The sequence below is a fragment of the Mesoplodon densirostris genome, chromosome 2 (assembly GCF_025265405.1).
Source record: "Mesoplodon densirostris isolate mMesDen1 chromosome 2, mMesDen1 primary haplotype, whole genome shotgun sequence".
Taxonomy (NCBI): Eukaryota; Metazoa; Chordata; class Mammalia; order Artiodactyla; family Ziphiidae; genus Mesoplodon; species Mesoplodon densirostris.
In genome coordinates this window covers 169675611-169689195 of record NC_082662.1, presented here as the reverse complement: position 1 = coordinate 169689195, position 13585 = coordinate 169675611, and positions in this window count along the sequence as shown.

The window sequence follows — 13585 nt, the reverse complement described above, 5'->3', positions numbered from 1 at the left end:
GACCCCATGCTGGCTATTAGTGGTCAATGCTTTCCTTCTCAGAGTTCGAGCCCATCCATCTGATTATCTCTTTGAGCCACTCATCCCATATTAATGTCCAGTTCACCCTTGTATACTTCTTAGATTCCAATTTCTTAGTCTTTATGAAAATCAGGATGACAGTGCCTGCCTCTTCAGCCTTCTAGTAGCAGTTCTGTTTTTTACAGCTCCCCAAAGATAAGTTAGCTTGTCTGCAAGCCCCCTCAGTACGCTTGGGTATAATTCATCCAGGTCAGAAGACCTGAGCTCTTCTGGGACATCAAGGTGCTGTCCTCTACCTCCTTCCATACTTGGACCTTCAAATCTTCTTACCGATATTGTTCCTCAACTTTCCACACTTAGTAAGGAAAATTGAAGGAGTATGTGGCAGAGACTGCTAGCTGCTGGACAAAATCGTGCTCTTCCCTCCCTTCTGAGCACACACCTAGACTCCATTCCCAGATTCCCCTGCAGGTGGGCGTGGCCGTGTGTGATTGAGTTCCAGGAGGGAGCATGAACAGAAGTATGTGTGCCACTGCCAGGCCGGGCCCACTAATCTCCCACACCGAATGGAGAAGACTCCCAGGGCAACCTTGGAAGCCACGTGATGAAGATGGCAGAGCTCTTGTCAGCCAGTGTGGAAAGGAACACCCTGCTGACCCATTCGCCTACCTACAGGTGTATCTGACTGTGGAAACTGTTTTTCTCTTTTCCCCCTGTGGGATCATTTGTAATTTACAACTTCACTTGGTCCTGCTTGAGCTGTCTTTCCTTTATTCTTGGATTACAAGACCAATCTCATCTAACTTTTCTCCAAATACTTTCGGAGTCTTCTTCCTGAGTGTTGGCACACACTGGACCGTCTAGCAGGCCCTTCCCAGCTGTCCCAGACTCCTGATTGACAGTGAGCTTTCTCTCACTTTCACCTGACGAGCAAATTTCACTGGTTGTGCAGAATGAGATCCAGACTGCTGCTCCTCTTTATTTTCTCTGCTTTCTAAGAACTGGATTTGTCATTTCGGCAGAAGAATTTAGCAGAAGCCGTATCACAATTTTAACAGAGTGAGAAAAAAACTACAACCACAATTGCCTGGTACAGAAGGAAGGTTGATCTTGCTGTCTGGAAGGGCCTACTTTACACCTTGATGAGTTTGAATGGCTGAGTTTGGCAGAAGAAATGGCAGAGAAATCAATGGCTCTACAGAATACAGTGAGAATCTGAAGTTCTGGAGGCAGTCTAAAAGGGAAGGGATAAGTGAGAGAGATGGGAAGGTGAGGAGAGGAAAAAAACCACTAAGCTGGACCGCTCCATGAGTGAGATCAGCTGATAAAAGTCCTCATAGGATGGGATAGCTAAAGAACTTCCGAGGACAGAGGTGTCTCGTATTTAACGTCATGTAGATCCCTTCCATTCCCCAAAGGAGTAGGCACAACTCTGGACAGGGACAGCACACAGATGGCAAGACCGTCCACAAATGGATAGAACTCCGCACTTGCAGGGGCTCAGGACCAGAGGTGACTGTGCACAGAAGCCTCCTCTCACCTTCCACCCTGGCCTCCCAGAATTGGCCAAAATATGGGGGGCAGGACTTTAGGGTTCCGCAGGCTATGGAATGGTCATTTGAACCAGTCTTATCTAGGGAGGCTTCAGCTGACATCTGAGTCACATAAAATAAAATTAACTAACAGTAATAATATCTGAAGATTAAATTAAAAATTAAGTAGGTAGGTCAGGTATTTGGCACCTTAGAACACTGAAGCCCAGAGAGGTTATGTAACCTACCTAAGGGACCTGGTGTGATGGTAGAGCTCTGCTCTGTTCTCGGGTTCTCTCGCTCCTGGTCCCTTGTTCTCACTCCATGCCCAGAAGGACAGAACGATGCTGCAGGGCTGCAAGCAGGGTAGCTCCTCGGGCACCGTGTGCTCCTGGTCCCTCCTGAGCTCAGCTCTTCCCTGAGCAGCTCCCACAGGGACCTTGGGGTCAATCAATGACTCGTTCTGCCCATGAGCTAAGCTCAGGATTATGCCCGGTAGGAGTGAGGAAGAGGTTCCTTCCACTTGGGAGACAAATTTTCCCAAGTAAGGGGAAGCATGTGAGAAACAAATTCATTAATAAGCTCATCAGTGGTCATAATGATATTTTATCTGAATGTCAGAAGGTTTTCTTTGTTCCCATCCAAGGATTTGGGCCCCAAAACAAGAAGAATGAACCAAAGGTAGGGAGACATCAGGGCCATCTAAGCAGCCGTGGAGGAAGAGAGTCTGTTTATCGCCCCACTCTTCTCTAGGTAAGGACATGTGTTGACTGGTGAGGAAGGGAGGAAGTTTCTTGAGTGCAAAGTGCCAAAGGCACAAACCCTGAGATAAGAAGTCATAAATAGACTGCAGACCTGACCCGGAGCCAGGCTCAGTGTACTTGGGCTGGTAGGACTTGCAGGCCAGGGCCCAGGCTGGGGGGCTGGAGCTGGGAAGCTGCTGTGGAAATTTCCATGGGCTGTCCACTAGCTCTTGGGAAGCTGTGGAACTCCTCATGGCATGAGGAGGACACAGGTTAGGAAAGAGGCACAAGATGTGGTCCCAGCTCACAAGGAGTCAGGCCCCTAGAGAGGAGACTCAGAGATGCTTGCCAAGAAAGCAAGTGAACAAGCAGACTGGAAAACCTTAAGTTGTAAATCAGGTCAAGACATGGAACCAGTCAAGAAAAAGTCAATATCGCCTTTCAATTATTTGAACCTCATTTCACCTTCGAAGAAAAATGTTGAGAATACAAACTTCACATAAAGGTAAAGGCTGATTTTATTACTTTAAGTACTATTACAGGGTCCCAAACAATATATGATTTTTTTAAGGAAAAAAATTTACACAGTTTATTACCAGGTGCTAGAGTCTGAGATATCCTTAAGAATTCAGGTTAAAATTGCAAATCATTTTTAATACAGAAATCAGTTAAAACTTTTCACAAGACATCAGTTCCGTGTCTTGGTAATTGTTAGCAAAAGCTTTAAAGTGTTCACTTTTGTGTGTGTGTGTGTGTGTTTTCCCTCTCGCTGGAAAGATTCAGGCTGGGCGCTGGGGTAAGGGGTGCGTGTGCACACTGTGTGCACACAACACATGTGAACCCACAATGTTTACTGTAATGCTGCCTTCCCAATGCACTGGCTCAGATGCTTTGGGGTGCCAGTAAGAGAAACCATGAAGAGAATTTATTGGTTCACATGGCTGAAAAGTTAAGTTAGGGAAGCCTTCTAATATGGTTTAATTGGGGCTCCAGCTCCATGTCTCTGATTCTCTCTGCCCTGTCCACATTTGTGCACCAGATTCCTTTTTAGGCTGGCTTTCTTCGTGGTTACAAGATGCCTGTGAACAGCAGCTCAGTTAGAACTGACCAACTCAGTTGAAATTTCTTGACAACTAATCTGGGGAGAAAGAGCTATTGCTTCCCTTAACCACTGAGGGTAAGTCCTAGCTTCATTCTGATTGGACCACCCCCAGGACCAATCACTGTGGGTGTGCTATGCGCTGACTGGCTCAGGCTAAAAAAACTTATCACTTTGGCAGGTGCGTTGGGATTGGCCTACACCATAGGGGACCACCCCTGGAATTGGGGGACGTCAATGCCACTCACATTATGGTGACTACACAATGGAGAGGAGGACAAGAGGTGTTGGAAAGACACTCCCAATGTCTACCATACCTTGGTAGCAATTTTAATTTTTTTTTTTTTAATTTAAGGGCTACTTTCTAGGTACAAGACACTGTGGGAGGTATTAAGATACGCAGTTTATAATTTATAAGGTATAAAAAGAAAAGTTGAACAAGGCATGCCAGTGCTAAAACAAAGTACTTTAAAAGTAAAGAAGAGAGACAGACTGTTTCTGGTTGAGGTGATCAGAGGGGTTGTAGCAAGTAATACTGGAATTAGGTCTTAAAGAATGAGTAACATTTTAATGATTACAGGTAGGAAGGGAGGACACTGGAGGCAAGGGCAATAGCTGGAGCACAAGTTCTAGAAGTTACTGCTTAGGCAGGACCTGTTACCCCAGTACAAAGAGATCTGGGGGTTCAGATGATACCTGAGTAAGTAGGATGAACTGCCCCACAAAGTTAGGGTACAAGGTGAGCCTGTCTTTTATTTTCTCCCATAAAGAAAACCAGCTTAATTTCCCATTTGCCTGGTTAGCAGGAAGTTCAGTATCTCCTCCGTGGGGCTCCTTCACTCCTTAATTGTCCCCAAACCCAAAGGCTTACACAGTTCAAAGTAGGGGGTGGGGTTGGTCTGACTTTCACATTCAAGCAGGGACCACTGGTCTGTCTAGTGGCCATATGAGTCCCCAGGTCTCTGTGGCTCCTCAGGAAAGACAATTCCACTCCTGTCACTTAGAGCTTGGCGAACAGTGTTTCTCACCGGTGGTCCAGGACCATGATCTTGGAGCTCTGCTTCTCAGTTAACTTCACAGCTCCCCCATCCACCCAGGCACCAGCTTCCCAGGGACTCTGGGTAAGAGATAGTTTGGGGTCTCCTCATGGATGCAGAATGCCTGTCCTCTATCTTTCCCTGGGATCCACGGCACCAGTTTTCCCTTCTCAGCTACACCTGCCCTGTAACAATACAGCTATCTTCCCTCCCTTCTATGACTCCCCTCCTGCATGCCTTTCCCCACCACACACACACACACTCCTGGGGTTCTTGGGGTGGGGACACCTATGTGAGATGCTTTACCATGACCAGGGTGACTGGCTGACACCTCTCTCATTTGCTCAGAGAAAGAAAATAGAACCCGGAGTTTAATTACCTGTAGGACAAGCTGCCCTACCCAGACTTGTAAGTTCACGCCTCCTAGTCTCTTCCAGAGATTGCTTATTTCACTCAAGGAAACCAGGCACTCCTGCACTGGTACTGAAAGTTCACATTGACTTTCGACCTCCTTGATCATTGGCAAAATGGAGCCTTGTGTGAGCCCTTGGTCTGTCCCCACCTTAGGCTGAAGTGTTTTTCCTTGCAGCCCTCCTACTTGCCTTGATTGAGGTTCCCGGCTGCAGGAGCTCTTTCTGTTTGGGGCACTCCTCTCCTCTCTTTTCTAAACTCCCCTTCACAGCCTCGCTCTCTTAAACCCTGACTCTGGATAGCTCAGAAGGATGCGGTGCAAGAGATTGACATACAGTTAAACCCTGCTCCTGGTTCTCAGCTTCCAGTATACTTGCTGCTGCTCAGCCCCAGTATAAACTTGGGGCCCAGATCTGGAAACTACTCCTAAATTTAAGTGAATTTTTATAAAGTTTTTAAAAGTATCCAGTGACTGTCTGACGGAGAACAAAGTAAAAAACATATTCCGCAGGTAGAATGGCTGCCCACACGTGCATGAGAATTTAAGGACAAGAGAATGAATTACACACTCTTTTTCAATTCAGAGGGTGCTCTTTCCCAATCCATGTCATATAATCAGTTATTTCTCCTTAACAACAACTTAGAATCAGAACAGTTGCCTGGAGCGAGGTACGGGGTGATTGGAAAGGAGGGCATGAAGGACTTTTTGGAGGGAAGAAATTTGTTCTATATTTTAATTGGGGTGTTAGTTACATGATATATTCACTGGTAAAAACTTAAGAACTATAGACTTAAGATCTGTGCGTTTTACTGCATATAAGTTATATTTCAATTTTATTTTATGTTTTTGGCCGCACCTCATGGCTTGCAGGAATCTTCTTCCCCCACCAGGGATTGAACCCGGGCCTCTGGCAGTGAGAGTGCCATGGAGTCCTAACCACTGGACCACCAGGGAATTCCCTTTATTTCAATTTTAAAGTGGAAAAATTAAACCAATGATTAGGCATACTTGGCTAATGTCCATATGCTACAGTGTGTTGAAAAGAAATTAATCTGGAAAAGAAAAATCATAACCCTACGGTGAAGGCAGACACGTGCTGCAAAGGCTAAGAAAATGGAGAGGAAAGCAGCCGACATTGCTAGCGGGCTGAGCTGGGATGCTTCCAGTTGTGGGGAGCTGAGCCTCTTCTGTAACGTGCTTAATCACTTCTGATTGCATAGTCAGCTAATTATAGTCATTAGGCTTGCCTTAGTTGAACAGGCTTGGGAATCCCTTGAAGTCATTCCCTTAGCTGATTGGGTTGGACTTTTCTGAGTCCAGCAACCTCCTCAGATTGCGGTCCGTGATGGTGCATTCCTGGTGCTCCAGAAATGATCTGTTTTCACCATGGGGTGTTTCAGCATATGTGACTAATCTTGGAACTAGTGAGTCATGGGTGTAAGGTCTCAGAGCACAGGGAGGGCATTTGTGGGCTCTGCACTGGCTCTGCTTTCTTGGTGCACCAACCCAGGCTTGCTTAGGTCCAAACCAATCACATTTTGAAAACAGGATTATTCCTGTTGCTTTTGTTTGAAATAGCAAAAGAATTGAAACAGTCTGCATGACCATCAACAGGAGACTGGTTAAATAAATTATGGTTCATGCACATAACATAGTACTGAAAAAAGAATGAGGACACTTATCTACATACTAATTTGGAAAGAGATTCAAGCTATACGTAATCTTAAATCAAGAAACAGAACATGGTGTGCAGTATGAGCGTTAGTATAAAATATAGGGTTGTATGTTTGTATTTGCTTACATATGTATGAAGAAACTTTGAAAAGAGACAAAAAACTTAAGAACAGTGGTTGCATTTGAGTGGGAGGGTGTAGGGGTGTGGGGGGCATTTGGGTTGGGAAGTGGGTGGGAGAGACATGGAGTAGGGGGAGAATTTTCACTCAAACCTTTTCAGAATAGTTGTTTAAAAATCATGTGAATGGGCTTCCCTGGTGGCGCAGTGGTTGAGGGTCCGCCTGCCGATGCAGGGGACACGGGTTCGTGCCCCGGTCTGGGAAAATCCCACATGCCGCGGAGCGGCTAGGCCCGTGAGCCATGGCCGCTGAGCCTGCGCGTCTGGAGCCTGTGCTCTGCAATGGGAGAGGCCACACAGTGAGAGGCCCGCGTACTGCGAAAAAAAAAAATCATGTGAATGTATTACCTAATGGAAGATTGAAATCTATTAAAATGTTCAAAATTTTTTAAAAGTAGGAAAAAGTTTTAGGGAAAGGGGGCTCACCCTATCCAGCGTTCACACACAGTGGTTTGCGAAGGTGTCGTGGGAAATTCATGTACTTAAAACAGTAGTGGAGGGCTTCCCTGGTGGCGCAGTGGCCAAGAATCCGCCTGCCAATGCAGGGGATACGGGTTCGAGCCCTGGTCTGGGAAGATCCCACATGCCGCGGAGCTACTGAGCCCGTGTGCCACAACTACTGAGCCCACGCACCTAGAGCCCGTGCTCCGCAACAAGAGAAGCCACCGCAATGAGAAGCCTGCGCACCACAACAAAAAGTAGCCCCCCCTCACCGCAACTAGAGAAAGCCCGTGCGCAGCAACAAAGACCCAATGCGGCCAAAAATAAATAAATAAAAATTGAAAAAACAAACAAACAGTAGTTCAATTTGTTTTCATTCCTACTTTCTTACATTTAAGGGATAAAATAGATATTAAACAACTGTTTTCCTGTAACAGAGCCCTGGTGGTGTGGGGCACTCACACCGGGCAGCCTGTGGAGAGGAGGTGTGCAGGCTCTGACTCAGTTGCTCAGGCATCTTCCCACTTTGAAGCAGCTCCTCCTGAACTGGTGGTTTTGACTATCACACAGTTATGAGTTGTTTTTTATTCTTAGCCACATGCTGTTTAATATATATGCCAAACGGTCCAGGAATTGACAAAGATTCTTCGCTTGACTGTCAAGCTTCTTTGTTTGACCAAACTTTAGACAGGCTCCTGAACCTTCTCCTAGGCCCATCTGTGCATTTCCCTGTAAGGTCCAGCTTTATCAAGAACCCAGCTAAGTCGGTTTAGCAAGAACCCGCATCCTCCACATCTGATCGCTGGATATCTGATCAGGCTCTTCATCCTCCAGCATCCCCCAGGTGTTGTCTGATCACCCTGGCCTGTCTTCAGCAAGAATCCTTTTAGGTTAGTTTAGCTAGAATCCCCTTTACCCCAAATGTTTCCTCTTAGTTATTTTCCATACACTCACCTCCCACCCAGCTCCTTGGCTGTAAATTCCCACTTGCCTATGTTATATATATATAGAGTTGAGCCCAATCTCTCTCCCCGCTGCAAACTCCTACTGCAGTGGTCCCTGTACTTATAGCAATGGGCCTGAATAATGTCTGCTTTACCATCTTTAACAAGTGCCATGAATTTTTTTTCTTTAACAGAATCAAAAAGAATACTGATGTTGAACACTACTAGGTAATGTGGAGCACGAAAATCATAATTCTACAAAAACGCCTCAGAATTTTTTCTCCAGGTCTGAAAGTTATGATTTATCAACCTCTTCGCTAGAAAATTAAGCTCTTCTACTTCAGAACCTAGTGTTACAGAGAAAATATTGCAACCAGTGTATAAATTTTCTAAGTATTATCAATAAAGACTAAGCTTTGACTTAGAAATGAAAGATGCAATTATTAAGTAAACTAGCTGATTTTTACTATGGGTTAGTAATATCAAGATGGTCTAAAAGTACTTGAAACACCATAGCTAATAAATTAGATGAAATTGCAGAAAATGTGGTCCTTTTTAATTTAATTTTTTTCATTTCAAAATCTAGAAGTCATTTTCAGGTTATGTATGGTAACAATTTAGTGAAAAATGGATATTAATATAGTATCTTGCTGAATACATGATATATGTTACAATGTTGGGTTTATCATTCATTTATTAAGCAAAAATAATAACTAGAATTATATAAAGTATACATGTGATAGGCACCATCTTAAGTGCTTTACATATATTAATTCATTTAATCCTCAACAACCCTATTACATATAGATACTAGTATTATCCTCATTTTACAAAGGAGGAAAGTGAGGCACAGAAAAGTTAAGTAACTACCTCAGGGTCACACAGTTAGTAAGTAGCAGAGCTGGGTTTCTAATCCAGACATTCTGGGTCCAAGGTCCATGTTCTTAACCATAAACTTACTATTTGCCAGGAACTGTTCTAGGTTCTGGGAATACAATGGTGAACTAAAGAAACAAAGATTTTGCTCTCATAGAACTTACATTCCAGTTGGGGGATACAGATGATGAAACAAACAAGTAAACAAATAGAAATATGTTAGGTGATAAAAAGTACAAGGAAGAAAAGTAAAGCAAGATAAGGGAATAAAGAGTCCCTTTAAGACAAGTTAAGGAACAAGATAGGTCATATTTTGGTAGGATGATCAGGAAAGCATTCCCTAATAAGGTGACATTTTGTCACAGAACCACATAAAGCATGGGAGTGAGCCATAAGGATGTCTGAGGGATGAGTGTTCCAGGCAGAAGGAAGGGTAAGTGCCCAGTGTGACATGGGACCGTTCTTGGCATGTTAGGCAAATACTGAAATGAGGCCTTTTCCGGTTGGAATAAAGTTAGAGAGGGAGAGGGCAATTGAAAATAACATCTGAAAGATACCTGGGGGTAAGATTATGCGGGGTCTCACAGAGCACTGTAATAATGTTGGATTTCATTCTGAGTGGGATGAGAAGCCATCAGAGGGGTTTGAGTTTAGAAATAACATGATCTGACTTTTGTTTTCAAGCAAAGAAACAAACAAACAAAAAAGGACCACTGTAAGATGATGTGTGGAGACAGAAGATCAGTTCACTGGCTATTTAGAATAATTCAGGTGAAAGAAGATGTTGGTTTGAACTAGGGTGGCAGTGATGCTGAGGCAAAAATTGGCTGATTCAGGGTGTAGTTTTCAGATAGAGTGGAAGAATTTGCTCATGGATTTGATGTGAAGTATGAAAGAAACAGAGTAGTCAAGGGGAATGCCAAGGTCTTTGGTCTGAGCAGTGAATGAAGGCCACCACTTTGAGGCAGGGAGCCTTAGGGGAGGAGCAGGGATGGGTGGTAAATCAAGGGTTCAGTCTTGGATATTTTGAGTTTGATATCTAGTGGACATCGTAGTGAAGATCCTTATAGGCTGCTGGATTTGTGAGTCTGGAATTCACAGGAGAGGTTCGTGCCAGAGGTAAAACTTTGGAAGTTGTCAGGTTATGGGAAGTGGATGAGATCACTAAGAGAGTGGGTGCAGACAGAGAAGGGATACAAGAACTCGGTCCTGAGGCCCTCCAATGTTTAGAAGTCAGGAAGATGAGGAAGACCCAGCAATTGAAATTGAGGAGAGAAGACTGGTTCTCAGAAGGATAACTAGCAGAGTATAATGTTCCAGGGGCTAAATTTAAAAAACTGTTTCAAGAAGGAGGGAGTGGGGTGATATTGGAGAAAATGGCAAAGGAAGGGCATTTGAAAACTGTCCTCCACAAAAACAATGAAAAAACTGGCAAAAATACTCAGAATCAACTTTTTTTTTTTTTTCAGAACTTTGCAAACTAACCAAAGGCTTGCAGTAACCTGGGGAGTGAAGAAACATGGCTGAATCTCAGTAAGAAAAATGAGCTTTGTGGTGGTGTAACTTGCTTTAGTCTCACCTGTGCCCTGCCTCCCCCCCCCCCCCGCTCCAGCTAATGTGGTCGCTTGAAAAATAACCGTCCACATTCCTGGTTCAGCCTGGCCAAGGGAGCATAATGGAACTGGAACTTTTTCAAAGCCAAATTCTCAGAGCATTGTCATTATTTTACCTGTCTGGTGGTTCTCTGGAAGACTCCACTTGCAAGGCTGTCTGTATGTGACCTGACTCAAGCTTACCCAGTGTGAAAACCATTTTTCTTAAAAAGCATCTGTCAAAAAAAAAAAAATTTACAGACATGTGTTTTAACTTTGCAGCTGCCTGAGGCAGTGGAACACAGTTGAGACAAACAATAGACTAACCAGAAAGCTTAAGGAGAGCTGGGGAATGAGACATCCACAGGGACTTTGAAAATCTAACATATCCTTGGGACTCTAGAAGGCCACACACATGGCAGGGCTGGGCATATGCTCAGGGAAGGCACTAAGATCTCACCTCTGACTGTGAGGCTCTGCACAAGCAGGAAGTTACGTTGAGGAAGAGTTGTCAACTGCCTGGCCGAGTGTTGAAATCATGCCGCAGCATGCACACAGAGTCCCTCAGCAAAGACTGGATGATTTATTAGTTCCAGGCATTTAAGGAAATCTCTGTCTTATCATTAGCTCACCACTAAGCTAACTGAGTAGAGACTTCAGTGGCCACATACAACAAAATCAGACTTTACAGAATTAGTTCAGAAAAGTCACTAAGCAAACAAAGAATAATAGTACAATAAGCAGCAGCAACAACAAACCCTGGGTTTATATGCGAACGATGTCTCACCAAATAAGGAATATCAATACAAAGATAGAAATTATTAAAAAATAGTCAAATAGAAGCTCTAGAGTTGAAGAATACAATAAGTAAAATGAAAAATTCACTAGAGGAGCTCAACAGTAGATTTGAGCAGGTCAGAGAAAGAATCAATGAAATTGAAGATAGGAACCAATTCAGATGATCCAGTCTGAAGAAAAGAAAGGAAAAAAATGAAGAAAAATGAACACAGCCTCAGAAATCTGTGGGATATCATCAAATATAGCAACATACCTATAATGGGAGTTCTAGAAGGAGAAGAGGGGGGAAAAAAGACATAAAGAATATTTGAGGAAATAATGGCAGAAAACTTCCCAATTTTGATAAAAACATTAATCTATATGTCTAAGAAGCACACTGAAGTCTACATAGAATAAACTCAGATAGGAGAAACAACTAGACACATGATAAACTGTCAAAAGACAAAGACAGAGAGGATCTTGAAAACAGCAAGAAAGAAGCAACTCATCATGCACGAAGATCCTTAATAGGATTGACATTTGATTTCTCATCAGAAACACGGAAGGCAGAAATCTGTGGCATGATATAAAGTAATGAAGAAAAAAAACTCCTGTCAATGAAACATTCTATATCTAGCAAAACTATCCTTTAAAGATGAAGGAGAAATTAAGACATTCCTAAATAAACAAAACCAAGGGCATTCATCACTAGAACATACACTCTGTAAGAAAGAAAGTGTGTCCTTTAGGCTGAGATGAAAGGACAATAACTCGAATCCACATGGTGAAATAAAGAAAATGGTAAGAGAAACTATATAGGTAAATGTAAAAGGCAGCATAGGTATAATTTTTGTTGGTAACTTTATTTTTTTGCCTGATTTAAAAAAATAACTGCATAAAGCAACAATGATAAATATGTGGGGATGGGCATAAAATGAACAGAGATATAACTTGTATAATAATAACAGCACAAAAGGGGGGAGAATGGAGCCATATAGGAGCAAAGTTTTTGTATATTATTGAAATTAAATTAGTATTAATTTGAACTAGAATTTTATGTTAATTATACCCCAGGGCAACCACTAAGAAAAAAGAAGGGAGTGATCAACTGGGTCAAATGCTGCTGATAGTTTAAGATGAGATCTGAGGATTGACTACTTGATTTGGCAACATGGAGATCACTGGTGAGCAGTTTATGGGAATGATGGGAGGTAAAGCTGACTAGATTGATTCAAGTAGAATGGAAGAAAAGGAGGAGGAGAAAATGGATATAGGCAATTCTTCCATGAGTTTGCTGAAAATGGGAGCAGAGAAATGGAGATGGGATGAAGAGTGAGAGACAGTTAAAAGGTTTGTATGCTGATAGGAATAATTGAGTGGAGTGGGAAAAATTGATAATTGCCTTCTCTGTCTCTGCTATTAAGGAAGAAATTTTGAGATCAGAGGGGAATTGCTGCAGCATCATGCTTCTCACCCAAACGTCCCAGGCATTGGCATCTTTGATTATTGGGAGAATATGTATATACATACATGTGCATGTATGTATACACAGATTTGTGTGTGTTTTGAATAATACTGTATTAATATATTATGCCCATTAGAAAAGATACACAAAAATGTAAATTTTTAGAAGCTTAAGATAAATTTAAAAGAAAGTCGATAATTAAGATGATGTATCATATAATCAATAATACCTCAGGCACTCAGACACTCAGAGTGAGGTACATAGTGAATAAATCCATGCTTCAAATATCTTCTTGCTAATTTTGAATTTTCTGGCTGTCTTTTTATCAGCTGCAGTTAGATTCATCCTTGCTCTTACTTTGTAGTGAGTTTATACCTAGAGGAGTAGTAACAATTGTTATTCGTTGTTTTCTTGTTGTTCACTCTGCCTTCATTATTAGTATTATCTTCCAACTGGGGTTTTTGGCCCAGATTTCTTTTTTATTTTAACTTTATTATGGAGAATTTCAAACAAACATAAAGAGACAGAATATGAACCCCAATATATCCATCATTCTTTCTCAGTTATGAACTCATGACCCATTATTCCCACCAGCCCTGTAGCATTTTGAAACTAATCCCATGCATTTTATTATTTTATCTGGAAATAATTCAGTGTGTATATCTAGAACATAAGGACTCTTTAAAAAAAAAACCTAACTACAATGCCATTATCATAACCAAAAAATAATTTGGAGGAATCTTGAAGTAATGGGGGAATCTTTTTTTAAAAAATTTTTTATTGGAGTGTAGTTG